The 25,870-nt window shown below is 44.8% G+C and overlaps 1 protein-coding gene across 1 annotated transcript in view; it reads right to left on the reverse strand.

Moving 5' to 3' along the window:
- The window catches only part of LOC144755726 (interferon-induced protein 44-like), a 210,437-nt gene extending 187,368 nt beyond the window's left edge, over positions 1-23,069 (reverse strand). The window contains exon 1 of the mRNA XM_078644922.1: positions 22,933-23,069. The gene's annotated coding sequence lies outside the window, so the exon portion shown is untranslated. The remainder of the gene's footprint in view (positions 1-22,932) is intronic.
- Positions 23,070-25,870: the final 2,801 nt, after the last annotated feature.

The following is a 25,870-nucleotide window of genomic DNA, read 5'->3' on the forward strand; positions in this document are numbered from 1 at the left end:
TTTCAGAATTATGGTTTCCCTAGTTGGGTGAAGTCATGTTCCTTAAATCAACATATGTTCTCCCTTTGGTAAACTCAAATCTACATTAAAATTGTGTGCACGCAGGTAAAAATGTGTTTTGCTGGTATCTCCCTACTACAGGATTGAAAACAGAAGGCTAGAGCAACTGAAGATACTTCTCTTTTCCCTCACCAAGTCTATACATCCAAACATTGACCCTACAGGGTAAGGTCACATCAAATATTTTGAAACAGTCCTGAAGTATGTTGCATAAGTGCATTCAGTATACCCTTTGGTTTTTTCATATGATGGGCCACAGCCCTTCTTCATTGAGCAGGTTCATCTTAAGCAGAAACAGTGTAAACGTTCGTTCATCAGAGGACAGATACAACAAGAGCAGCAGCAGCACATGCTTTTTCCTTTGACAGGACACACACACACATCAGGTAGAAGCAGGGAACAACTTGCTTCCTCACAGAACAGTTCGTTTCTGCATGGCAGTAGCAGAGCAATCTTCCCGCTCCAGTGGAAAGCAGCAAATGCAGTCTTCAATTCACTGAAGTACAGATTCAGCACAGCAGGCTAGAGCAGGCTTTTAATGCTCGCAGAAGATGTAGTTACAGCATAAGTGTCATGTATATTACAGACAGATCTCTGGAGCAAGTGCCTAATTCACTCAGAAGAATGTGCTGGTGGATGAGTGATTATGCAAGTTGTCACCATTCTCACTTAGGTGATATTCCACATCACCATCCTGAAAGTCCTATTGCTGTCACTCAGGAATGTGGTGTCAGCTGTAACTCCTGGTGTCATATTCTGCCTTCTTGCAGCTATCACTTCCTTCGGTTCTAACTGCTGCTGTTTGCACATTTGTCAAAGGGTTGGCCCTTGCTATTCCAATACAAATACCTTCTCTACTTATGGTGTGAAAGGGGAGGGGGGGATGGAGGTGGCAACATGCCCAGTAAGGGCCGGTATAAAGAAACATTTTATAGAAAAACCTCTCTACCGCTCTAGTGTCTCTATGTAACCCCTTTCTCTATTAGATATTCCTTTATCTCTTTTACTCTCTCCCTATACAGCCTAAACACATATCCTTTCTCTCCCGTCATACCTTTTTCCTCTTTCTCACTCTCTTTCCCTCCCGCTAACTCATAGTCTACTCTTTGGCTTACATTTCTATCTTTTCTCAGTCTCTTCTCATTTTCCCTTCCTTCATCTTCATGTGTATTTTCACCCTTTTCACTTGCCCCCAACTTCCTCACACTTCATTCACTGCTGCCCTTCTCACCCTTTTCTATTGCATACCAATATGTTGTAGATACCTATGTCATACTTTTCACAATTTTTCTATTTTTCACACACGCTCACCCCCCTCTCTTTCACCCCTCTATCTCTTTCTTACTTGTCTCTACTACTTCTATCTTCGTCTGTATCAGCTAGGAATCTCACGAAGGATTTTTGCAATCATTTGCACAAGCAACCATTTTCTGTATTGCCCACTCCAGCATTTGGACCACATTTGCTGCTTGTATTCAAAATATGAAACCTGTGGAAGACAGAAAAAGGACAGCACCTGCTGTTGAGTCCTGTGAGGAGAATTCTAGGGGCTGGATCCTCTCTCACTTGCACCCAGGACAAAGACGTGGACTCCAAGAGTCAGCTGGCTTACTTCCTATCAACCTACAGGGGAACAAAAATGGCAAGAATCCCACTTTCTTGGAAGAGTCCAGCTGACTAGATACAACTAGACCTGCTCTGGACCCAGCTGATGGTTTCTGTTGGATTGAGTCCTGACCCCCACATGCTATTCTTGAGTTCCTGTAACTCCTCTAACCCTTGGCTGGCGCCGGCACACACTTCCCCCTTTCTAATCCTTAAAGCTGTGACTTAGAAACTTTCCCAAGACTTTTTGGCCTGGAGAACCTACAGAAGACTGGTACAACCTTGTCATGTCAATTCAACAAAGGTATATTGCAGCTGGACCAAAGATTCAGGTTGCTTCCGCACAGAACATTTGCGCAGCAGCAAAACCGTTTTGGAGGGACATCGCGACAAGGGTATCCAGCCTTGTGGAGCTGTGTTCAGCTACGGCTTGCAGACTTTATCCGCTGGAGGAATCCAAGCTCCATAAAAGTAACTAAGTCCGAACATAGAAATCTACACCAGGCAAAGACAGCAAAAGATTGGAACCGGTGGAGGACCTTCCTTGGGTGTGAATTCTTTATTTCTCCTATATGGAGCTTTCCAGCCAAAAGTCAATTACTTTTCCAGGGCTTTGTCCGACAGCTATTTGGCCTCATGAAACCCATCTTATCCATTTTCTGCTGACTTGCCCCACTAGCGATTTTTGATTAACATTTCAGAGACGTCAGAATGATTTCCGACAGGGTCAAACAAACCTAGTCTCGGTTTAGGAGCTGCGCTCCATCGTGGTCAGATGACTGCGGCTGACACATAATGGGTTTTTGACAATGCTTTTACTTGAAACTTAAAAAGTTCATATCTCCGGTTCCCATTTTTGTTGTTTTTGTGTCATTTGATTCATTAAACTATTCTCCCTTTATTCTACATTGAAGTAGGGTTATTATTATGTTGTGCTTTTGACTTTTTAACTGTTTAGGTACTTCCAATTGCTTTACACATGTTCTTAGGTCACACCTGTCTGCTTTATGCCATATCTACCACAGGCTGAGCTTATGTTTAAATTACTGAAACCTTTATTGAACCTAACCAAATATACTGACATTAATACGTGTGAAGGACTAACATCAGCCCAACTAATAATCCAGTTTCTCACACATTCCCCCACCCATTTATGCCTATGCTCTGATATCCTACAATCTCTTACCTTCTCACTTCCCCTGAGCTCACCATACACTACTTTTCCTGGGAGTCATCTCACTATTGAATCTCACATATTCTTTTATCACGTCTTCCTTTCACATATTTTGTAGAGTCAACTTCATTTCACACCCTTCTCTCAACGTCCCTCTTTTCTGCCCCGTACAATCCTTTCACTACCCCAATTTTACTTACAAACACCCTCAAACCCTTATCTGTCAATGAAATGACTCCTCACAAACACATATAACATTCCCCCATTCAAATTTTTCTCAAAATCCAACTTTCTTACCCTAATCACAGACCTAACCTACCTTACAGTGAGCCTTCTTCTCATTTCATTATCTTTCTCAGCTTCTGTTTCCTACAAGCACTTGCACTTTTCCATGCTCTCTCATAAACAGATGCACATCTTCAAGTATGGATGTAGTTTTTACAGTCGCCATCACCAAAAGAATGGTAAATTATCATGTTTGAAAATTACAGTGGTGAAAACAAAGCTGTGTTCCACAGTTTAGCAATAACGAGTTGGAGGTCATGCTAATAAGGTCTGAAGAGAAAATGCTATGCAGGATTGTGAGAAGTTGGCCTGGCATATGATCCTTGCACCAGTCCAAATGACCCTTATTGATGGTAGGTTTAGACAACCTTTATAGAAAGCTGTCCTAGTGGTAGCTGTGGGGAGCAGCCTTCAGGCTAAGTCTTGAAGGAATGTAAAGCAACTTGCTTTACCAGTCTATAATCTCATGAATGATCAAATGAAAAGGGAACCACACCAGGTATATATATATAAAGTATATGAATTCATTCTAAACACACCCCTCTAGTCTCTTTATGAGGCTAGAGGCAAAAGTACAATACAGGAACTTAAATAGCACACAGTAAATTAGCACAGTATACGTTTTGCCCTAGGTGCCTCACAAACCGTAAACGAAGAAAGTGGTATAAGTACCGCTGCGAACATAGAGACAAGGCCTAGGGCCTATAGAACCACTGGGGCAACCAGAAACCCCCCAAGGTAGGGACGCAGGAGACCCACGGGGGACGCGTGCAGTGTCTAAACACAGCCCCGAATCACCATTGACTTCTATGGAGAAAGTTAAAGTTCCAATTTTAAAGAATAAGGACACTTAGGAGTGGACTATGGTAAAACCCCTTCAGTACTGTACACTTCGAGAGTCAAGACCCAAGGGAGCATCAAAGTACTCGTGTTACCTCACCCAGGGAAGCTCGGTGCATAGGTGTCTTTTTGTGTCGGGTTTCGTTGTCGTTTCCTATGGAGAGCTGCAAAGAAGTGCTGCAGGCAACCAGGAGAAAAGTGTCCGGATGGATCTAAGGATGGATCGGAGATCTGAAGAACCTGAAAGCAGAATTCTCTCCACCGGCTGTTCTCCGTGAAGCCCCTACCCCCGTCTCCCTCAGGGTTCCGAGCTGTGATGCTCACCCCACGACTACTGTAGTTAAAGTGCAACTTGTGAGTTTTCTGTATCCTCCTTTTTTCCGCAACTCAACACTGACATCCGAACCCTCTGCCTCTTAATTATATGTGTGTGACCCGTAGCTGCGTGGTTCACTTGTTTACACATTAAGCACTGTCCGCCTCAGACCGTTTTGCAAACAGTCCCGTCTCTCCTTCACCCAACAATGTCTCTGCTCTGGTCCCACCTCTTTATGCACACCTCTCTTCCCCTTCCCCCACCTGGCTCGTGTGCCCCCCCCTTGTCACATCAGGCTTACTCTGCCCCTTCTCTTCCCCTCTTTTCCTCATACTGTTGCTCCCACCCCATCCTGAATTCTCTCCACCGGCTGTTCTCCGTGAAGCCCCTACCCCCGCCTCCCTCAGGGTTCCGAACCGTGATGCTCACCCCCAGTCCCTGACGCTGCAGACACCGCTCTTGAATGTCTTGCTTCGTGTCATCCGCTTGTTTCTGCCTTATGACAAGCATGCGCTGCTCCCCCCTCCCCAGCAGAGGTCCTTCCACTCAGGGAGCACACCACCCCCCTGACACCTCTCTGCTGGAAATAAACACTCAGGCGATGGGATCCATTTTATTACCAAGGGCCTCTTTTATAAAACTAGGAACTTTTTGTATACCCACCAGAGTTTACACGAACATAGATTCACTTTTAAGGTAATGTACAATTGTACATATATAGTTCGCAGCCCCATATTGGCGCTACCAAAGTCACTGAGATAGGAGGGAGTTGACAAACTGATTAGCCCAAGATAACACATTGCTTGCTTTTTTGTTTTCATTCAAGCTAATTACAGTGGAGGAATAGAGGTGATTCAGTCTATCGACTTTGTCTGGTTTAGACTTTTGTTTAAAGTGCGTGTAAAAAAGGTTAAGTAATCTGTCATTCGTATTTATATTTCACATACTTTCCTTAATATTGCATTTCCTAACAGTGTTCGCTATTTACAAGCTGTTGTGCCACGATACGCTTTTCAGACAGCATATTATTCTGGTAAGTGCATGCTTCAATGCAACATTTGTACATGTTCGTGTCTGTAAATTAAAGCTACAAAGGGCACTAGTCAGAAAATAAAAATCCCAGCCCACTTGAAACACTGTCTAATATTACCGAGTGCGGAATGCGAGCAAGGCTGTCACTCCTTTCATCCATCAATGCTTTCACCCTTTGATCTATTAATCTATTTGCCATTGCTTCACATTTCTTGAACCCACCCGCTGCCCCATCCAACCTTTTTCATTACTCCGTCCATTCATCCTTTCATATATATATATCCTCTCATTCACTGTTTCCCATCTGTCTATTCTTCTGTCATTCCATCTATTCACCTTTTCACCTGGCAAACTTTTCACCCTTCCATCCAGCTTGCTTGCAACTACTGCCCCCTCACACACTGCGCACTCACACACTGCACACTCACACACGGATCCCCCACACACTGCCCCCTCACTCACAGCCCCCTCACACACTGCCCCCTCACACACTGCCCCCTCACACACTGTGCAATCACACACTGCTCCCCCATACACTGCCCCCTCACTCACAGCCCACTCACACACTGCCCCCTCACACACTGCCCCCTCACACACTGTGCACTCACACACTGCGCACTCACACACTGCACACTCACACACTGCTCCCCCATACACTGCCCCCTCACTCACAGCCCACTCACACACTGCCCCCTCACACACTGCCCCACTCACACTTCCGACTCACAGAATGCCCACTCACACAATGCCCACTCACACAATGCCCCTCACACTGCCCCCTCACACACAACCCCCCCACACACAAAGACACACCCACACAAAACCACACACACACGCAACCCCCCACACACACAACCACACAACCACACACACTTACACACAACCCACTCACACACTGCCCCCTCACACACTGCCCCCTCACACACTGCCCCTCACACACACACACATACACACACACACACATATATATATATATATATATATATATATACATATACCAAAACGCCCTGCAGCAAAGATGCACTAAAAAATGGAAGTTCCATCCAGACTTTATTGATAAAAACCAGCACTTGCATTCCGAAAAACGATTCCTTGCCTGACGAGTTTCGAAGCTCCTGCTAATTTTTCATAGGCTTAGCTCTCTATTCACAGAAGCACAAACATGCCTCCTCTCTCCTCTGCCGCCTAATGAATAACAGCCCTCTGGTGGGTCTCCAGGTGAGTTTAATATTCGTGTATTATGGGAGTTGCCGTGCATGTTTGTATAGTTTCGCTCCTTTAGTAGGTTTCATTTCTTTCCTTTAGTAGGTTCTGTGTCCTTCCAGAGATATTTTTTAAATAATATTCTTGCCCTTCAGTGGGCCTCAGATTGCCTGCCCAATTTCTTAACTAATCCTTCCACTGTGCTGCTCTATATATGTACAACAAGGTGAATTGAAGAATGAGTGGGTGTATGGATGATTTTGCTGGTGCATGACTGACTGTATAAGTGAGTGATTAAACGTGTCTAAGTGAATGTATGCCTGAATGACTAAACTGTGTGAATGTGTGTATCAGTCAGTTTGTGTTTCTGAAAGCACAGTTGTAGCACACCCTTATTAGTCACAATAAATTCAAAATGCATATATCGAATGTATATATGTCACAACAATAAGTACTAATATTCTTCAGTCCAAAGGCGAGTATATTCTATTCCAATAATGTAGAGATTTTCAAGGACCATCCACAAATCACATCCATTGGAAAAGCTAGTTGGTTGATGTAAAAGAAATTCCTAGCAGTTATTGAAGCCAACACGTGTTTCGTCTGTACAAATCCGTATTCAGACTTTCTCAAGGCAAAATCAATGAATTCTAAGCCGGGGTTCCACGACGCAACGGGTCCTCCTAACCAGTAGGGTCCAGACATGCACTGCTGGTTCCTTAGAACAAAACGTAATTCAAACTAGTCGTTTATCTTCTTGAATTGCTGGCGAGTCAATAGCTATACCCTTTATTTAAACGTCATTACGCTGCTGTTTACCGTTGGTTGTGATCAAAAACAATGTAGCCCTGAACTTGGGTCAATAATGCCACAAGCACTGCTGTAAATAACTTACTTTTAACAGTAGGGCAGAAAGAACCCTTATTCACGTGTAAATTTCAGAAGTGGTACTGACATCGCAATGGGCCAAACCCTGATAAGTCGGTCCCTTCTCAAGACAAAGTAGACGAACAACACACCGTTCCGTGTGACTCTCCGTGAACCACAAAGGTGATGTGTAAATGGCTGCATGGGTTGGTGAGTAGGTACATGAGTGTCTATATGGGTTATTGATTAGTTGCCTTAGTATGGGTGCCTGAGTGTCTTTGTGGGTGGGTGAATGGGTGTGTGACTCCCTCCCTAGATGTATGAATGAGTAAATCCCTGGGTGTATATGTTCATGATTGCGTCTGTGAGTGGGTGGGTGGGTGAGTGAGAATGCGTATGAATGAGTCGGTGAGTCAGTGGTATATGGGTGGGTGTAGGAAGGTAGGATCCTTCTGCATGGTTACCCCCACTTTTTACCTGTTGCAAAGCTGTTTTTGACTATTCTGACTGGGATCCTGCTACTAAGGACCCTAGTCTATCTGCTTTCTCCCTTAAGTGGTGTGTTCAGTACTTAGGCACATCCCAGTTTGGATACTAGAGTACCCTTATAAGTCCCGAGAATATGGTACCCTTGCACCCAGGGCATAGGTATCCCAGGTGTCTCCCATGGGCTGAAGCAGGTATTATGCCACCCATGGAGACGGTTCACTGATAGAATATCGATACTAAAATCATCGATGTAAAAAATATAGGAAAAAAAATGAAAGCAAAAATATTGACTACCTATTCTTAAACAGGTAAGTACAAAAATATCAACTTAAAAATATCGAAATTAAAAATATAGATGTACAAAATATCAATTTAGAAATATAAATAACATAATATATATTAAATATATAAAATATTCATATTCTATTGAACAAAATAAATTAAATTACAAATAAAATTAATTAAAAAAATATAAACACGCAAACATAATAAATTATACATATACACATATATTTATTAACTATTATCTTTATTTAATTTTTTTAACTTTTAAATTATAAAAATAAAATATATACATATATCAATAATTTTACATTAAAAAAATTCTATAATTAATTAAAACATGAATCTATTAAAACAAAACTAAAATGTACATTTTGCAATACAATAAATACAACAGTAGGGAAAGTGTTGGATAGCAGAGGGGCAAAAATTACTATTCTCTCACCAAAGAGTGCAACAGTAGGGAAAGTGTTAGATAGCGGAGGGGTCAAAATTACTATTTCCACTTCAGGGATTGCAACAGTAGGGAAAGTGCTGGATATAGAAGGGGTAAAAATTACTATTCCCAATACAAAAAGTGCAACAGTAGGGACATTTTCAGATAGCAGAGAAACAAAAATTAATAATACCATTTAAACAGTTAAAAAAAAAGTTGCAAAACAAAAAAACAATATTTTAAAAATACATGATTGTTGACAATCCTGACATTGCCTCGGACTGGGTGGATGCGCAGCCTGGGCTAGGAACTGAGAGACCCGGAGCTGTAGAGGCGGCGGATGAGTTAGAGCAGGAATAGAGGGGGCCGCTTCTTGAAATTAATGATTGGGTGTTCGGCAAGTGCGTTTCTTTTGAATGTCAGGAGCGTTGTGATTCCCGTAGAGTTAGGGCTTGGGGGGTGGGGTGGGTCCTTACGGGCTGGCTTCCTCCTCATTTCTATCTTGAGTTAGTCGGTTAGTTAGAGTGTGGGGCGACAGGCACACTGCAAGTTGGGGTCAGGCGTAAGCCAGGAGCAGGGGTGCAGGGTGGGGGGAGGAGGGCTGGGAATGTTTTTTATTTATGTGTTGTTGTATTTGTCGGTGTGGGATTGTGTTTTTTTTTGTCATTATGGTTTAAACTCATGTGATACCATTGTTGTTCTCTGCTGGTCGCATGGGTCAGGTGACGCAGAATAGCCGAGGGTCGGGGTGAGAGTGTTGAGCTGGAATTTGTGAATGGCTTGGGGGATAAGATCAAGAGAGGGATGGTCAGTCAACTTGTTAGATGACACTCCCCGGATGTGATTTTATTGCAGGAGACGCATCTAGTTGGTAACAAGGGAGGGAATACATTGGTAGTGCATGCTGGCTTTACCACCGGCTCCAGAGGTGTTGGTATCCTGGTTAAGAACTCATTTCCCCTGTTGGTGCAGGCCACGTGGATTGACCAAAGAGGCAGGTATGCCGGTGTCTCCGGACAGGTTGGGGGCCGTACGATCACATTTTTATCTATTTATGTACCGCCTGGCCTTCAGACTGAGACCTTTCGGGATTTGAGTGCCATATTTCCTACGCTGCCCCTCCGAAGTCTAGTCTTAGGTGGTGACTTTAACTCAGTAATTGATGGGGAGGTCGATCGTAGCCCACCTCGGGCGCTCAGACAGACACAGAAATGGCTCTCAGAATTCCTTGACACGCTGGGGCTGGTGGACAGTTGGCAAGTACGTAACCCGACGTTGACGCACTATACCCATGTCTCAGCTGCTCATGGCAGCCTGTCTAGACTGGACTACATGCTGCTTCCTGCCGCGATGGCGTCCATGATCCAGGAAGTGAGGTATCTCGGTCGGGGAATTTCTGACCACTCCCCGTTATGGCTTTCCCTCGCTTTTGAAATACCGACAGCCGGTAGAGTGGCTCCCATTGGGGCCTGGCAGTTGAAGGACCCTGCTGTTAAGAAGGAGATTCTCCGTATGTCAGACCGTTATTTTTGGAGAACACGGGATCGTAGATTCTGCACAGTCCCTCTGGGAAGCATAAAAGGCGGTCGCTAGAGGTGAAGTAATGTCCATGGTGTCAGGGAAGAAGAGGGCAGGCCAGGCGGAGGTGGCACGAAAAGAGGCGGAAGTTATACTTTTGGAGGGGGAGTTGGTTAGGTCGCCCACGCAGGCGGGGCTCCATTAGTTGCGTCTCCGGGAGGAGGAGTATAAAAATTTGGTCAGAAATAGAGCTGTGGCTCAGCACAACGCCGTCCAGAGCCATATTTACGAACACGGCGACAAGGCAGGTAAACTGATCGCGTGGCTCGAGCATGGGGAACGTGCGTCTAGGTTGGTACCTGAATTGAAAGGGCAGAGGAGTTCTCCGATTACTACCGGCAGGTTTATACGGCCTGTGGTGATTTCACGGAAATGGATAATGCCTCAATGATTAAGGATATAGTCATGCCGCGTCTGTCGGAGGACGACAGCGGATATCTTGATTTCGCATTGTCAGATGAGAAGGTTGCCCAAGCAATAAGGCAAGTACGATCGGGTAAAGCGACGGGCCCCAATGGGATACCTATTGAGCTGTATAAGTTGAATGCTAATAAACTTGCTCCTCACATCCGTGCCATGTTTGTGGAATGCAAAAAGAAGGGAGAGCTCCCCTATGATCAGCGGGTGGCCAATATAGTAGTCATACATAAAGTTGGCAAGCCTCCGGCCCAGTGTTCCTCTTATAGGCCCATATCGCTTCTTAATGCGGAACCTAAGATACTTGCGAAATACCTGGCCACTAGGTTGATCAAGGTGATCACAACCCTGATCCACCCTGACCAATCCGGGTTTATGCCACACCATAGTACGGTGCTAAATTTGCGCAGGCTACATGGAATCCTCGGGGCTCCTCAAAAATCCATGAGCAGACGATGCTAGTATCCCTCGATGCCACAATGGTCTTTGATAGGGTGGAGTGGGGGTATCTGTTTGCAGTGTTGGCTAAGTTGGGCTTCGGAGAGGAGTTCATCGGGTGGATACGCTTGCTGTATGCAAAACCCCTGGCTAGAGTGGTAGTCAACAACTGTGGATCCAGTGACTTTCCGCTGGGGAGGGGCACCAGACAAGGGTGCCCACTGTCTCCGCTGCTATTCGCCCTCCTTATGGAGCCATTGTCTGCCTGGGTTAGGTGGGATAGATCGATACGGGGTCTGCGGTGGACGCCTGAACGGGAGGACAAGATCTCCCTGTATGCGGATGATGTTCTGCTTTATCTTACTAACCCCGGGGATTCCTTCCGCAACTTCCTGGATGTACTGTTTGTTTTTGGCAGGTATTCTGGATTAGACATTAATTGGGCAAAGTCGGTACTCTTTCTGCTGGTGGGAGACCCGCCAGTTATCCCCGCGACGTGCCCTGTCAGTATCGAGACGACAGGGTTCAAATATCTTGGTATATTTATCACACTGGATACAAAATTGCAATATGATAATGATCTGGCTTCCCCACTGAGTAGATACAGGAAGGATTTGGAGCGCTGAAAGGCTCTTCCGCTCTCCCTGCTCGGGAGGGCCGTCCTCTTTAAAATGATGGCTTTGCCCCGGTACTTGTATGCTTTGCAAAATTCAATGGACCCGGTGCCAGCCACATATTTCAGAGAGATAGAGGCTCTTCAGAGACAGCTCCTCTGGGATGGTGGGGCCCGAATTGCCTTCACTAAACTGACCCTTCCATGGTATGACGGTGGGATCGGACTTCCGGATTTGCGGAGGTACTATTGGGCCTCACAGTTGGCTGCAGTGAACCATATTGTCTACGGACTCCCAGGAGATCCGGGTTATGCTATGCACCGGGGTCAGGCCCCGGGCGGGATGTTTGATTGAGCATTGTACGCTAGACCCGGGAAGTTTCCCTTGACAGGCCCATCCGCATACGCGGTGCAGGTGTGGCACAGGGCCAACCGGTGTGTGGGGTGGGAGGGCAGATTGACACTCGCCACCCCCCTCTTAAACTCCGAAGGGTTGGGCAGCTTGTGGAGGACCAGGGGTTTCGATAGATGGGATCTCATCGGGATCACCCAGATTAAAGATGTGTAGGGGAAAGACTCGGTACTCACGTTTGATAAAAAAAATACATGATTGAATATATCAAACATATAAAAAAGAACACATATTATAATGTTAATTACGTATAACAAAAAGGTACAAATATTATATATAATAAATGAATAAATGTATAAACAATATTTATTTTAAAGAGCATATATTAACAAACAAATTATTTAAAACAGTAATCTGTTTATTTTATTTCCTACCCTATAACACGACGCCAATAAAAAAAGACTTCAACATTTTTATTTAAATGTATTTCTATAATTAATATAATTAATAATTAATTTAAAAATATGATTAATAAAAAAGATAATAAACATTCATTGAGTACACATTAACACTATCATATACACAACACACATACAATGAGTCATACAATTACCATAAACAATTACTAATTAAACAACTAAGTAATATTTCAATAAAAATTAATTCCGTTCCACCCTTTCCACCATTTACACCTATAAACACAACACACACCTACAATTAATTACACAATTACCATAATTAATTACCAACTAAGTAATTTTAATTAACTAATTAATAATTCATCAATAAAAATAAATGACTTCCCACCCTTCCCAACATTTACACCTATACCATGAATTAAACAATTACCATTATTAATTACTACATAATTTGTTTAAATTAACTAGTTATTAACACTATATTATCACAAATAAACAAATATTAATAAATAAAAATCATCAATAAGTGTTATATAATTAAATTACTTCCCACCCTATTCCCCTATAAATCCACAGCCCGCTACGGAACTAAAACACAAAATTCTAATTAAAAATAATTAATAACTAAAATGTTAACACATATAATAAAAATACACACAATTCTTATACAAGAAAAACATACATCACATACATATAACATGTATACTAAAATACATTAATTAAAAAAAACAATATTTTTGCAAACCATATTAAACACTTCGATATTTTAGACATCAATATTACTTACCTAAAATCGATATTGTTGACTGCGATATTTTGTCTGTCGATATTTCTGACCCACAATATTTTTACCTCGATATTTGTGCAAGTCGATATTTTTGCATCGATATTCTGTCTCTGCACCAGGATAGTCCATTCAAAATGGAACTAGAGGCCTGCCATTGCTGCCTGTGTAAGTTGGTGCTTACACCACTTACTAGAGATATAGGTTACTACAGGGGTGTGGAATTTAATAAAATATCTACTGGCCCATGGGGCAGGTTGCTTCCTAAATCTACTTGTCCTGTAACAAAATCCACATGTCCCTTTGGTTCCATGTAGTGCAGCGACAAATTATGGCATTATATAAGAGCTCTGATATAGTCTCTCTTGGTTATGCCAGGGCTCCTACCATTGTAGTGTTTGAATACTTGCAGTCACCTTATGTTGCCACGTTTACGCAGATCTACAAACTGGGGCTGAAGGTAGTGGTAAGCAATAGTTCCAGGGTTAGTAATCCTTTTTGAGTCTGTGCAAACCTACTAACGTGCAGGTTTCAACAACTCCTCTCTAATCTTTTCCCATACTGACAATTGTTGGAAATTTACTTCTGACATGACAGATGTAAACCTTCTTCCAGAGTTGGGAAAAAGTGGTTGGATGGAAACTGAAATTCAAACACTTATATTTTCACATGAGCAAATCTACACATGCATATTTGCTCATGCTAAAATGCAGTTCACAAATATTTTCTAGGAGTACTATTTCTTGCCCTACTTCTGTACATTTTTGGGAATTCACGAAAGCCATATAGCTGCACTTAATGCCAGGACATATACCATGGGTGCCCTTTTGAGACTTTCTTTAATAATTGGGCTCCTAATTTGGTCAGGTAATGACCATGACCTTTTCTTCGTTTATTAAAAGTCTGTCTCTCTCTCTGTATTGGCTGGCTTCACTGTGAGTGACAGCATTCTACTTTTTCAGAAGGAGCATATCGGCACACAACGTAATTTTGTTCAGTGTGAGTAACTACTGTGGCAGTGTGTGCTTTTTGAGACCAAAAACAATGTTTGCTTTTGCCAATGTTTGTTATAATGGTGAGGGCCCGGCAGCTCCCACACCAATAAAGGGTTACAAAAACCATGCCAAAACAAGTCACACATTGGCATAACTAAAAAGCTGCCCACCAATTTCAGACCTACTGGCTTTGCCAATGCTTGTTTATTTTTGTTTCCCATAATCTTATTGGAACTGGTTACACTGATTCTCCATTATGAATATTTTTAGGAAAAACTAGCATGCATCAAAAACATGTTACTAAATGTAATGCAGCGGCTAGGGCGACTGACGCTCGACGCTCGACGCTGGGGATCACGGTTCAATCCCCTGCTCCTGTGGCAGGGGTCTGCCCAGCACCATGCGACTCTGGGCAATAGCTCGCTTAATCTTCCCAACGGCCCCCAGCACCGAGATACCCTTTCGGGGGTGATTTGTGCGCTATACAAGTACTGGATTTACATTTACTAAATGATGCTGCAAAAAAATGGTACCAGAGATGTTTAACAGTAGTTTAGCGACATGTTTTTTTTCCTGCTTTCATTTGTTTTATGAACATTTTTTTTTTAAAAGCAAAGTATCATCAATCTTGCTTTCAGGCTTCTTCAAATATTTGCATCAAATCAGAGAGCATTCTGGGAGGATTATACATAGCCTAATATTGCTAAACCTTAAAAATGTGGGTGCACGTTTTTATACTGGAAGCACTGTCAGTTTTGCAGTTAGTGCTTACAAAATTTACTTTCATAGCTCACCCTAATAATAAAGGTTTTCAATTAATGAACCATAAATACAAGTTTGAACAGCATAAACATATGAACAAAAAGATTACCTTAACTGCAGCCTGTGCCCTTCCCTGATCCATAATATGGTACTGCAAACCGGCAGCTAAAGGGTTTGCACTGCAAGGGTGAGCATACTTGTCCCAAGGACAAAATACACATGAAAACTTGTTGCCCTTGACCCCAAACAATATGGCCTAGGCATCGTCGAGCTATAGGAATTCCACATCCCTGTTACTGTATCTAGTGTCACTGCTCTTAAAACCTGTAAGTCACCCCTTTAGCAGGCCTTTGCAATCCAGAAGGCAGGGTGCTTGGTTCTAAGCGAGAGGGGGCCCCTGCATGAGTAGGACACCCCTGCAGACTACGAAGTCCATTCTCCCGGGTTGTCAGTGAAGCAGCCATATACTAAATAGAGGGGCACTGCATAATTACACAATGACCATCTTGAAAACGTTTGCAACGAACCCTATCAAGTTTGGTATCAAACATCTTGGAATCATACCCCCACACAGTAAACAGCATGGGAGGTATGGTTCCAAGCACTGGAAGAGCCCTCTGTTAGGCTCTCAGTGTTCCCGGTGCCAAAACCTTTTAGCCCCAGACAGCACAGAATGGTTACTGCTGACCAGAGACACATTTCTGCCCTCCTGCTGCTGAGCCAACAACAGACATCCTGTCACAGGTATGTGTGACCACCTCCCAGACAGGATTTAGTGTATTGGGACTGGTTTGGTGCACTTGCCAGCGCCAGAAAGTCTGCATAAGGGGCACGCCTGGTGTCCCTGTGCATAGTACATTTCAAACCAGGCACTCTGGCACAAAACTGGACAAAGGGAGTAACCTCCCTCCTGTCCAGACCCTCCCCAGGGAGGGTCTCCTGAATCTTCCCAACCCTTTCCCTAGGGTCCTTAAGGAATGACCTGGGTGTAGGTCCCTAGATTTGTCGTGGGATAAGATTCAGATCAGACACCACTGCACTTCTACCGTCTGGGAACTCTGGACTTCGCTGGACTTTGTTTGGGCCTGACTTCATCTCCCTTCTAGTCTACTGCATAGCCCGTACCTATGCATTATACAGTATCCTTCCAAGGCCTGCGAAGGATTAAAGAAACTTGAAGAAATCTCCCTTTGTAGTGAAGGAGTCACCCCCCTGCATTTGCAGGCACCGCAACTAAGTCGACTGGTCTGCAGATGCTGTGCTCCTCTGGACTCTCTGGGCTCTGCAACACAGGGGGTGGCTTTCCATAGCTCCCAAGGCATGTCCAGCCCTCTTGTCAAGTTTGAGGCCAATATCTCTTGTGGGGATAGCAATAACTGAAGCCCTGTGCACCGTGTCCAACTTGCAGTTGTAAAAGCTTGCTGGCTTCCTTCCAAGAAGATCTTTGGGATCCAAGTAGCCCCAACCTCAAGCACCTCCTGTGACCAGAATCTTCAGCCACACCACATCATGTGCATTGTGGCCTGCATCTTCTGGTGAGCTGCTGGCGGTCCTCTTGTGACTTCTGTGCCTCTGTTGGTGCTCCTGTCAGACACCGACCCCTCAGCACTTGACATCCTTAGTGAGACAGCTCGTGCATGGCTCCTGGTCCTCCTCCGCATCACTTAGTCCTCACAGCTGCAGAATCAAGGTCATCATCATCCATTCTGCAACACCCGACATCGGAGGGCATTCGTCTTCCAAGTCCCCTGGTCACTCCCTGAGTGACATAGACTCTGTCCCCTCTGTTTGCAGGTACCTTTCATCAAAAATCCACCTAATGGATTCCAGCAGAAACGTTCTCCTCTTCCAGCAGCAGCACTTTCCTGAAGTCCTCCATTGGGTTCAACGCGGTTTCCGACACCACTTCACACATATGCACCTGCCTTACCTGGAGTGGTTAACGTGGGTACTAGGGTATCCACTGGTGGAGCGGCTCTCCAACCTTCTGTCGTCCACTGGGTTTCTTCAGGGTCAACTGGGAAGGGTCCCTAATCTTTATAGACTTGTACAGAGCATGCAGCCGTGTTCACACACTCCACACGCTCTTCGTGGGGTCCCTATCTACTTACCATGGGTGGTTCTGTCGGTCCCCAGCAATTCTACATCCGCTCGACATCGTCCTGACTCGAATCATTGTTCTTATAGCACTTTCTTAATATATGGTTATGGTTTGGTCCGCCCCTGGGGTCCACTGTGTATACTGTGCTATTTTCTGTGTTTCTTGCTTAAGTATTGTGTGCATTGTGATTACCTCCATGTTAGAGATTCTTGAACATTCTAGAGAGTATTATATAATAAATACATATTTTTATAAATACTTGGAGTGGTTCTTTTCACTTAATCTATACTACAAGATTGCATTATGGTAAAACAAGCTTTCTCGTTGCAGCTGGCATGTTCATGCGAGCTGGTCGTGGCAACCGTTGGGGTTGCTTTGCAGAATGGAGGCGATACAGGGTGCAGTGCCCTCACGATGTGGTGCAGGCAGCGGCTCGGGGACGATCGTCCAGACGGCGTCAGTGAGACCAAGGCTTACGGTGCAAGGCGAGGAGGTACTAGATTTGGTGCTGGCAGGTTGTGGTGCAAGCGACCGAGTTGGTTGGCGTGAGCTGGTGTCGGTCAGCCCAGACTGCTGTGTGGGATGAGGTGGTGCATCATGAAACTTATGAGTGGTGCCTCCAGCCACGATGTGGTCACGGGTGTTGAAGTCAGCAGCTGGGATGGCGTCGGTGAGACCAGGATAGTGAAGGGAGGTGATGCGGAGTGCGGTGGCCCCAGGTCATGGTGCAAGCAGCGGTGTGGTGGCAGCGATCGTCATTGTCAGTGAGACCAGGGTTGCGGTGAGAGATGCGGGCGGCGCCATCTGCGGTGCCGTCAGGACACCGAGCCAGCGACGGAGTCGGTTGAGTTCCCCTACTCTGTAGCAACTGAAACAGCAGTTCCAGAAGCGGTACCCAGAGGTTGGTGAAGCCTTTACAGTCCCTGAGACTTCAGAACAGGAGACAAGCTCTACTTCATGCCCTTGGAGATACTCAGCACAAGTAAAGAAAGTTCAGTCCAGTCCTTTCACTGCCCAAGGGAGCAGTAACTCCAGGCCAACCCAACAACACAGCAAAGGAGCAGTACTCCTCCTGGCAGCTCTGCCAGCTCTTCTTCTTGACAGGTTCCTTGATTCCAGCGAGTTCTAAAGGTCTGGGACCCAATATTTATACTCTATATTCATTTCATTCTCTCAGGCTGTGATTAGTCCAAACCAGTTTGGTCCTCTCTGGCCCAGCTTCCCAACAGGAGGTGGAGACAGCATTGCCCACAGCAGCCAGGCCCATTCAGGTGCAAGGAAATCTTCTCCCAAAACACTAAATGCAGCCCAGGTCTATTCAGCCGAGCGCCGACTCATCCAGGAAAGGCAGGACACACCTCAACCCCCCCCCCCCCCCAGAGGCTTCCTGAAGAGAATGCACTTCAACAGCCCCTGTCACTCCAAAGTCAGACAGTCAATCCAAAAACACAGCAGAGGCACACAGAATGGCTAAACAAGAAAATACCTACTTTCTAAAAGTGGTATTTTCAAACACAGAAAATAAAAATCATCTTTACTAAAAAGAAGCATTTTCACATTCTGAGTCCAGGCATACTAAACTCCACTTCCACATCTTGTCCCAATGTTTATAAGATGTTATAATTAAAACTCCTGTTCTACCCTATGGTACAGATAGCCTTTCCATAGTGAAAAACAAATTGCACAGACATTTATAAAAATACACACACACATACATAGAAATAATATTTGTAAAAAGATAATCTTCAATTATTACAATAAGTTGAAAATTACAATCCCTGTTACATGAAAAAATAAATACTATGAGATCGATTATGATGGCGGGCGGACTCCAGTCATGTGGCGGTTCCGCACTATAAATCACGATGCAACTGCCACTATGACGGTCGCATCTTTTACTTTAACATTGTGGCGGTTGCTGCAGGCTGCAGCACCCGCCGCAATGTCAAAGGTGAATGAAGTGCGTCTCCCTGCACTATGTGGCAGGCACCACGGGGTGCCTGCCACTTAGTGCAGCTAAATATTGTACCCCCCAACACAAGGGGGGCCCGCAACAGGCCCCCAAAACCAATCCCGACAGCCTGCATCGTAATTTGCCGGCCAGTGCCTGCTAGGCACAGCCACCATTTTACACCATGTGGACCGTCCGCCAGGCAATCGAATCTGTGGCGGGCGGTGTTTGCGCCTGAAACGGTTGCGGTCCGATTTTCCCCACTATCCTAATTTTGCAGGGGGAAATGCATTGTGTTATGGTGGGCTGACCTATTGCCCCAGGTTGTATTCTGCCGTGGGCAGAAGCAAAACATGAATGAGCCCTGACAGACCAATAGATGAAGAAGGCTGACCAAAAGCTCCTGCATGTACGTATTTTATTCTTATTATTATTGTTTTTGTTGTTTTTTTTTTTAAACTAAGCTGTCTCCAGACTAGGACAAAAGGGGGGCATGGGCATAGAGTATGGCCGAAGGCCATTCCACTGTTCCCAGTAACTACAGGGTATGGCTACAAACTTGGGGGCATATTATCAAGAACGGGGTTAAAATTATAGCTGGTTTAGCGGCAGAAAACTGCAGCTAAAGCGACCATAATGGGCTTGATAATATGCCCCGGAGAATTCCAATAGAAGCCCATGTTCACACCAGAACATGGACTTCTATTGGAATTCAAAAGGGCATACTATCAAGCCCATTATTGCCGCTTTAGCAGCAGTTTTCTGCCGCTAAACCGGCAATAATTTTTACCGTCGTTCTTAATAATATACCCCCAAATTCTTTGACACTGCTCGTTTTAGTACTGGGTACATCCGAGCACACAGATGCAGACCATACCCTGCAAGTACAGTGGACATGTATTCTGCATACGTGGTGGATCTTTCGATTCCTAATGCGACTTTTATCTACAGATGTACTCTGGGTGATCCTGATTTTCTGTGCATTCCCTTTGCTCCCTTATGGGGCAGGACCTGCTGTATTGATCGGTAGGGGGGGCAAGACGTTAGCTCAGTACAACCAAAGCCCTCCAACCATCATCTGGACGCCATCCCCAGTGCCATTGCCATTGACTTTTATACCATTTCCCTCTCCTACTGGACCACTCTGGTCAACCTCTCCCTCTATCAAGGCTCCCTTCCTGTCTCCTTCAAAACTGGACAGGTCACCCCGCTTCTTAAAAAACCAACTGCTGATGCGTCTGACCTCAACAACTTCCGCCCCATCACTAACTTAACCTTTCTTGTGAAGATTACAGAAAGATGTGTAGCGAAACAACTCTCTCGTCATATCAAGGACAATGATCTTCTTGACAATTTCCAGTCTGGCTTCATTCAAAACTGCAGCACTGAAACAGCCCTACTGCAAGTGGTTGATGACGCGCTGAGGATTCTCGACTCGGGGGGGGGTCCTGTCTTCTAATTCTCCTTGACCTTTCTGCAGCCTTTGACACTGTCAATCACAACACCCTCCTCAACATTCTTAAACAGAAAATGGGCATGGAGGGCACTGTGCTTAAATGGTTTGCCTCCTTCCTCTCTGATAGATCACAAATGATCAAAATAGGGAACAGTCTCTCATCTCCTGTGGCGGTAGGTCAAGGTGTTCCTCAAGGCTCTATACTTGCGCCCACATTATTTAACCTCTATTTAGAACCACTAGGAAATCTCCTAAGTAAATCCGGGATCCACTATCATCTCTATGCTGACGACACTCAAATCTACCTCAAGGTTGCCTCCACTCACGATCTCTCTATCCTAAGCTCCACTCTTGACTCCATTCATAACTGGATGTTTACTCATCAACTGATTCTGAATCCCTCCAAAACCGAATTCCTCCTCTTCTCCTCTTCAATCTCTCCTCCTCCGGTGCAATCATGGATGGATCAGTTGAATCTACTGAACACTAAACCCATCATTGCCGACAGCGCAAAATCCCTGGGTGTCACTCTCGACAAAAAACTCCATCTAACCCCCACATCAATTCCATTGCAAAGTCTGCTCGATACCATCTGCGCCTTCTTTGGGGAATCCGTCGCTTCTTCCCGGAGCAGGACCTTATAACCCTGGTGCAATCGCTGGTCCTCTCCAGACTTGACTACTTCAATTCTCTTCTTACTGGCCTCCCCAAATCCCACCTGTCCCCCCTTAAGTCTATTTTACATTCAGCAGCTCGTTTCATTTATGGGGCCAAAAGAAGCGACCACATCACACCGATGTTATCCACCCTCCGCTGGCTTCCAATCGAGGCTAGAGCTATCTACAAGACTGCTTGTATCACCCACAAAGCCTTGCACTCCTCCTCTCCTCGCTACCTGGCGAATAAACTGAAACTCTCTGGAGGCTCTAGACCATCACGTAATGCGGAAAATCTTCTGCTTGAACCTCCCACTTTCAAGAAGGAATGAACGATGGCACAATCCTTTTCAGGCAACGCGGTGAGAATCTGGAACTCCCTTCCGCCGCAGCTCCGGACCACCACCTCCTCCCAGGCCTTCAAAACTAACCTCAAAGTTCTCCTCCTTCAAAGACACTTCCAAATGTAATCTATGCCCTCTCTATTAGCTGAAGGAAGCCCTTCCATTATAGAAAATCTACTGTACAGCACTATGGAAGTGTCCCCCCAGTCTGTTCTTGCGGTTTGAGAGTCGGCCATTTATTGCGGTATTATCTTTCTACCTGTGTTTGGTACTCGTGTGTAACATGCACCCGTCACTTTCTCTTGTAACACACTGTTTTCTACCTCTTACATTTGTTTATTTTCGACACCTGCACAAGTGCCACCATGGCCTACGTAATGTTTGTTCTTGTGCTTGAGGACCCTCCATATTTTGCAGTATTATACCTCTATGTTTACTTTGGACACTTTTGTAACCTGCACACGTCACTCTTTCCTCCTGTAATGCACCGTTTTGCTACCTCTTGTATTTTGTTGGTTCACGATTGTCACTTTTGTAATGCACCGTTTACTACCTCTTGTATTTTGCTCACGATTGTCATTATTGCTTCATTTAATGTAACGTTTGCTCTTGTATTTTGTTCACTTGTAATGTTCTCATGTATCAGTTCTGTTCCTATTGTGAAGCGCTCTGACACCTTCGGGTAAAGTCCGCGCTATGTAAAAACGCACAAATAAATAAATAAATAAACTTTGATGGGAAGGGCTGCGCTTGAAGAATCCCATGACATACTGTGCAGGGCGGGGTCTGTGGTGTGTATGCGGTACTTGCGCTTTCCCTTCGAAACAGAAAATGATTCATTAGGAAGTATAGTGTGAATACAAGACTTTACATGAGTGTAATGAAGGGTACTGGGGGGTGGGCGGGGCTTTCAGGGGTCTCTATTCTGTCCAAGGATATCTTCTGCAAGGGGTGGGGGCAGAATCCTTGTGACATCAATACAAAAACATGTATGTTAACTGATATATATGAGCCCGAACTGATTTTGGGAGAAAATTGATCCAATCGTCTAAACAGAAGAAGGGTCTGGAGAGAAAGCGCGCTGGGTGCTTATCCCATATACAAAACCAGCCTCAGGCAAGACGAAAACCAGCTGAATAATAAAAACAGAGTGCGGCGAATTAACATATGGCATAACTACGGGCAGTACAAAACATGTATTACACCACCGCCACACACTCACACATAAGCAGAAAATATGTCATAATACACAACTTTTACATCTACGGACAGCGATGTTAGAGTGCTTGGAATAACGCGCTGTCTGAAGAGAGGAAACGGAAATCAGTAAGGCAGTGATCCGGAATAAACATAATGCAAAATACAAAACGTCCTGTTTGTCTAACAGCTATCTCTTACCAAGAAAGGAAATCCTTATAAATAAAAGCAAAGGTAAATATATTGTTACATGTGAAAGTTAAACGTGTTCGCTCCTTACCTTGCAATCCGCACCTTCGTTTAGCTTACAATTCCAGTAAATAAGGAACTAAAACTGAAAGCACTTAAAAAGGGGTGGGTGCATAGCTGTAAAAAACGCAGCTCTCAGGAAGCGAAATGTTAACCCTTTACTAGCTAAAAGAAACAATGTTGATTCAGCGATTCAGCAGAAGAGGCATATTCAACACCAGCGAGTGGGTGTGGCCAAGAATAGCTATGAAAAAGTATGACACGACCGTAACCACACAGTCTGAGATTTTTAAAACTGTTGCATTCGTTAAAGCAATCTCTGCAAGTCCCAGAATACAATATTCGTTGGCTTTAGAGCCAGGACAGGCTGTGGATGTTATGCATAATATGAAGCTGTCATGTCCATGTGAAACAGGACAGTTTTCAACCTCATGTTCAATCCATGTTTCCCTATTGCTTGTGTAACAATTCAAGTCTTGTGTGTGCCATCTCGAGTGTCTCCATTAGAAATGTTATTTTGACTAACGCAGCAGAGATCTCAAGTCTAGACAGCAAGGCTATTCCCATTTTTTTCCTGAATTAACAAGACTACAATTCCCACAGTGCAAAAAATATCCTGACTGGATTTAGCTCAGGCATGGACCTGAAAAACTTTTTTAAAAATAGGTTTATATTGAAATCCATCATAGGGAGAAAGCAAAAAGCACAAAATCACAATACACAAACACCAACACTTGAATACATGTACAGATCACATTTCTTAGCAATATAAATCCATCAAGAAATCAACCTTAAAATTGCATATTTAGTGATATAGAAAACGAATTTAAAAAAAGGGATTTTGGAAACGACAATCAAACTCTTTGTCCTGCACAGAGATTTATACCAAAAACTGCCCCCAGGTATTGTCAAATATCCTAATCCCCCTGTAGCAAAGAGAATACTCTTTATTCCTAACTTGCTTAATCTTCGACACCCACTTCTTTACTGTGGGTATCAATCGTGTTCTACACCTTTGAAGCAATAAGGATCTCCCCTCTACCATTGCAACATACAGCAACTTTATAAATCATCAAATGACAGGATCACAACCAAAATCCATCCACCATTGACTGGGAGCTAAATGTATCTGCCAAACCTTTTCCAAGAATCCAAATATCTCCTTCCAGAATTCTTGGATGACAGCGCACTGTGACCAATTTGCGAAAGCCCCCAAACTACATCTAAAACAGTGACTTGGCCATGTAGGGCAGTGGTTCCCAAATTTTTTTGACCTGCGGCTCCCTTGACTTAATCGGCAGTTGGCCGTGGCTCCCACCATTTTTTTACCACGCCCCTTTAAGAGACTCCCCCCACACTCACAGCCACCCTCTGGATCCCACTTAAAACACTGGTTAAACCCCTCCATTCGTACGAAGAGGCCTCTGGTGTCCGTGGTAACCCCAGCCCCTGCGCTTTATAATGTGCGGCCACTATCACCATATTGCAGAACAATGTTGAATGTGTACATCAGTTCTCATTTCTGACTTTTGTTTATTGAGTTAATTCACCTTCCAGGTTCTCTGTATTTCTGGCTTCATTTCGAGGAGCTGAGGCAATGTGCCCTTTCTCCTGCCCTTCAGATGCCACGGGAGGGGCATAACGTTTAATAGTGCAGCCGGGCAGGGGCACCAGAGTCCTGAGGGACCCACTGCTCTCCGACCCCAACTGTAGGTGTTCTTTAACTGCCAACCCAAGGTATCAGGACCGTTTTCCGTGCTTGAGCTAGGGCCCACGGCAGCTTTCTACAAGCTCAAAGACCACAGGCCCATCACCGCAGTGTGGCCTTTTTAGAACTTAAATCTCATTCTCAGAAGAATCCATGAATAGTCCCTCCAGAGGCAACCTTTTACATTTCCAGTAACAGGTGTTTGTTTCTAGAATCCCCATCATGGTTGATTACCTGCCGGTTGCTACCCCCCTACCTCCCTCCCACCGTGGACAGACTCTGTACACAGCCCAGGACTGCTCGAAGCTTCTGGAACCTATATTTCTGACAAATATAAATATAACTCCTGCAGCTTGGATCGCCTGGCCTGACCCCTGCGCCATCCAATTCCTGTAGGCTGCAGCACTTTAGCGTGACCCCTGCAGGCTTCTAACTCCTGCAGCTCGGCGCGCCCAGCCTGGCCCCTGGACACTGTGGAGCCAGAAGGCGGGCCCCTGCACCCATCTAAAGCCTGGAGTCTAGCAACCACCCTGACCCCTGTGGCCAAGAGTAGTCAGCCTTCTGCCTCTAAACCTTACAATGTACACTCAGCTTGACCCCAATCTCATAATCCTGCCATTCGCTTACATTTGTTTGTGCTCTTGAAATTCAAGAAGACAACGGCGACCTATCAGCCAAATAAATATCAACGCGCTTTATCATGTAGCGCTTTCTGCCTCACAGTCACACTTGCAGCTTTGTACAGCTATAAATCACAAGTGCCGCCATTACCCACTGATACTCTCGCCCAGTCTTCTCTCTCTCCGAAATGAGAACATTTCACACTGCACGCAGATTTTAGCTGCAGTTGCCTGACCAACACAACGCTCGACCAGCCTGTTACACGCACTCCCCCACCAGCACTGTGTTTTCACACATACACACCAGGCGCGCAACACCCATTGTATTCAAAGGCAGTGGCGGCTCCCCCATTGGGGCGTTGGGGCGTCGCCTCACTGCTTTCTCGCAGTGCGAGAAGGCAGAAACATAAATGGCCATGACTGTGTCTCAGTTAAATAGAATCTGTTCACTGGGGAGGCCGGGGTTAATCCGGGATGCTGCCACCTCATTTCACCACTAAAACTAAGTGTTTCTTGGGGTGTAAAGAATTATTAACTGGGCTGACCCTAACTCCCACTGTCTGAAAATGCTGAATCTTTCCCTGCAGTCGTCTGGTGTCAGTTTTGGGGGTCTCGATCACAGGGCGCATAACAGTGCAGGC

The sequence above is a fragment of the Lissotriton helveticus genome, chromosome 1_1 (genome assembly GCF_964261635.1).
Source record: "Lissotriton helveticus chromosome 1_1, aLisHel1.1, whole genome shotgun sequence".
Classification (NCBI taxonomy): Eukaryota; Metazoa; Chordata; class Amphibia; order Caudata; family Salamandridae; genus Lissotriton; species Lissotriton helveticus.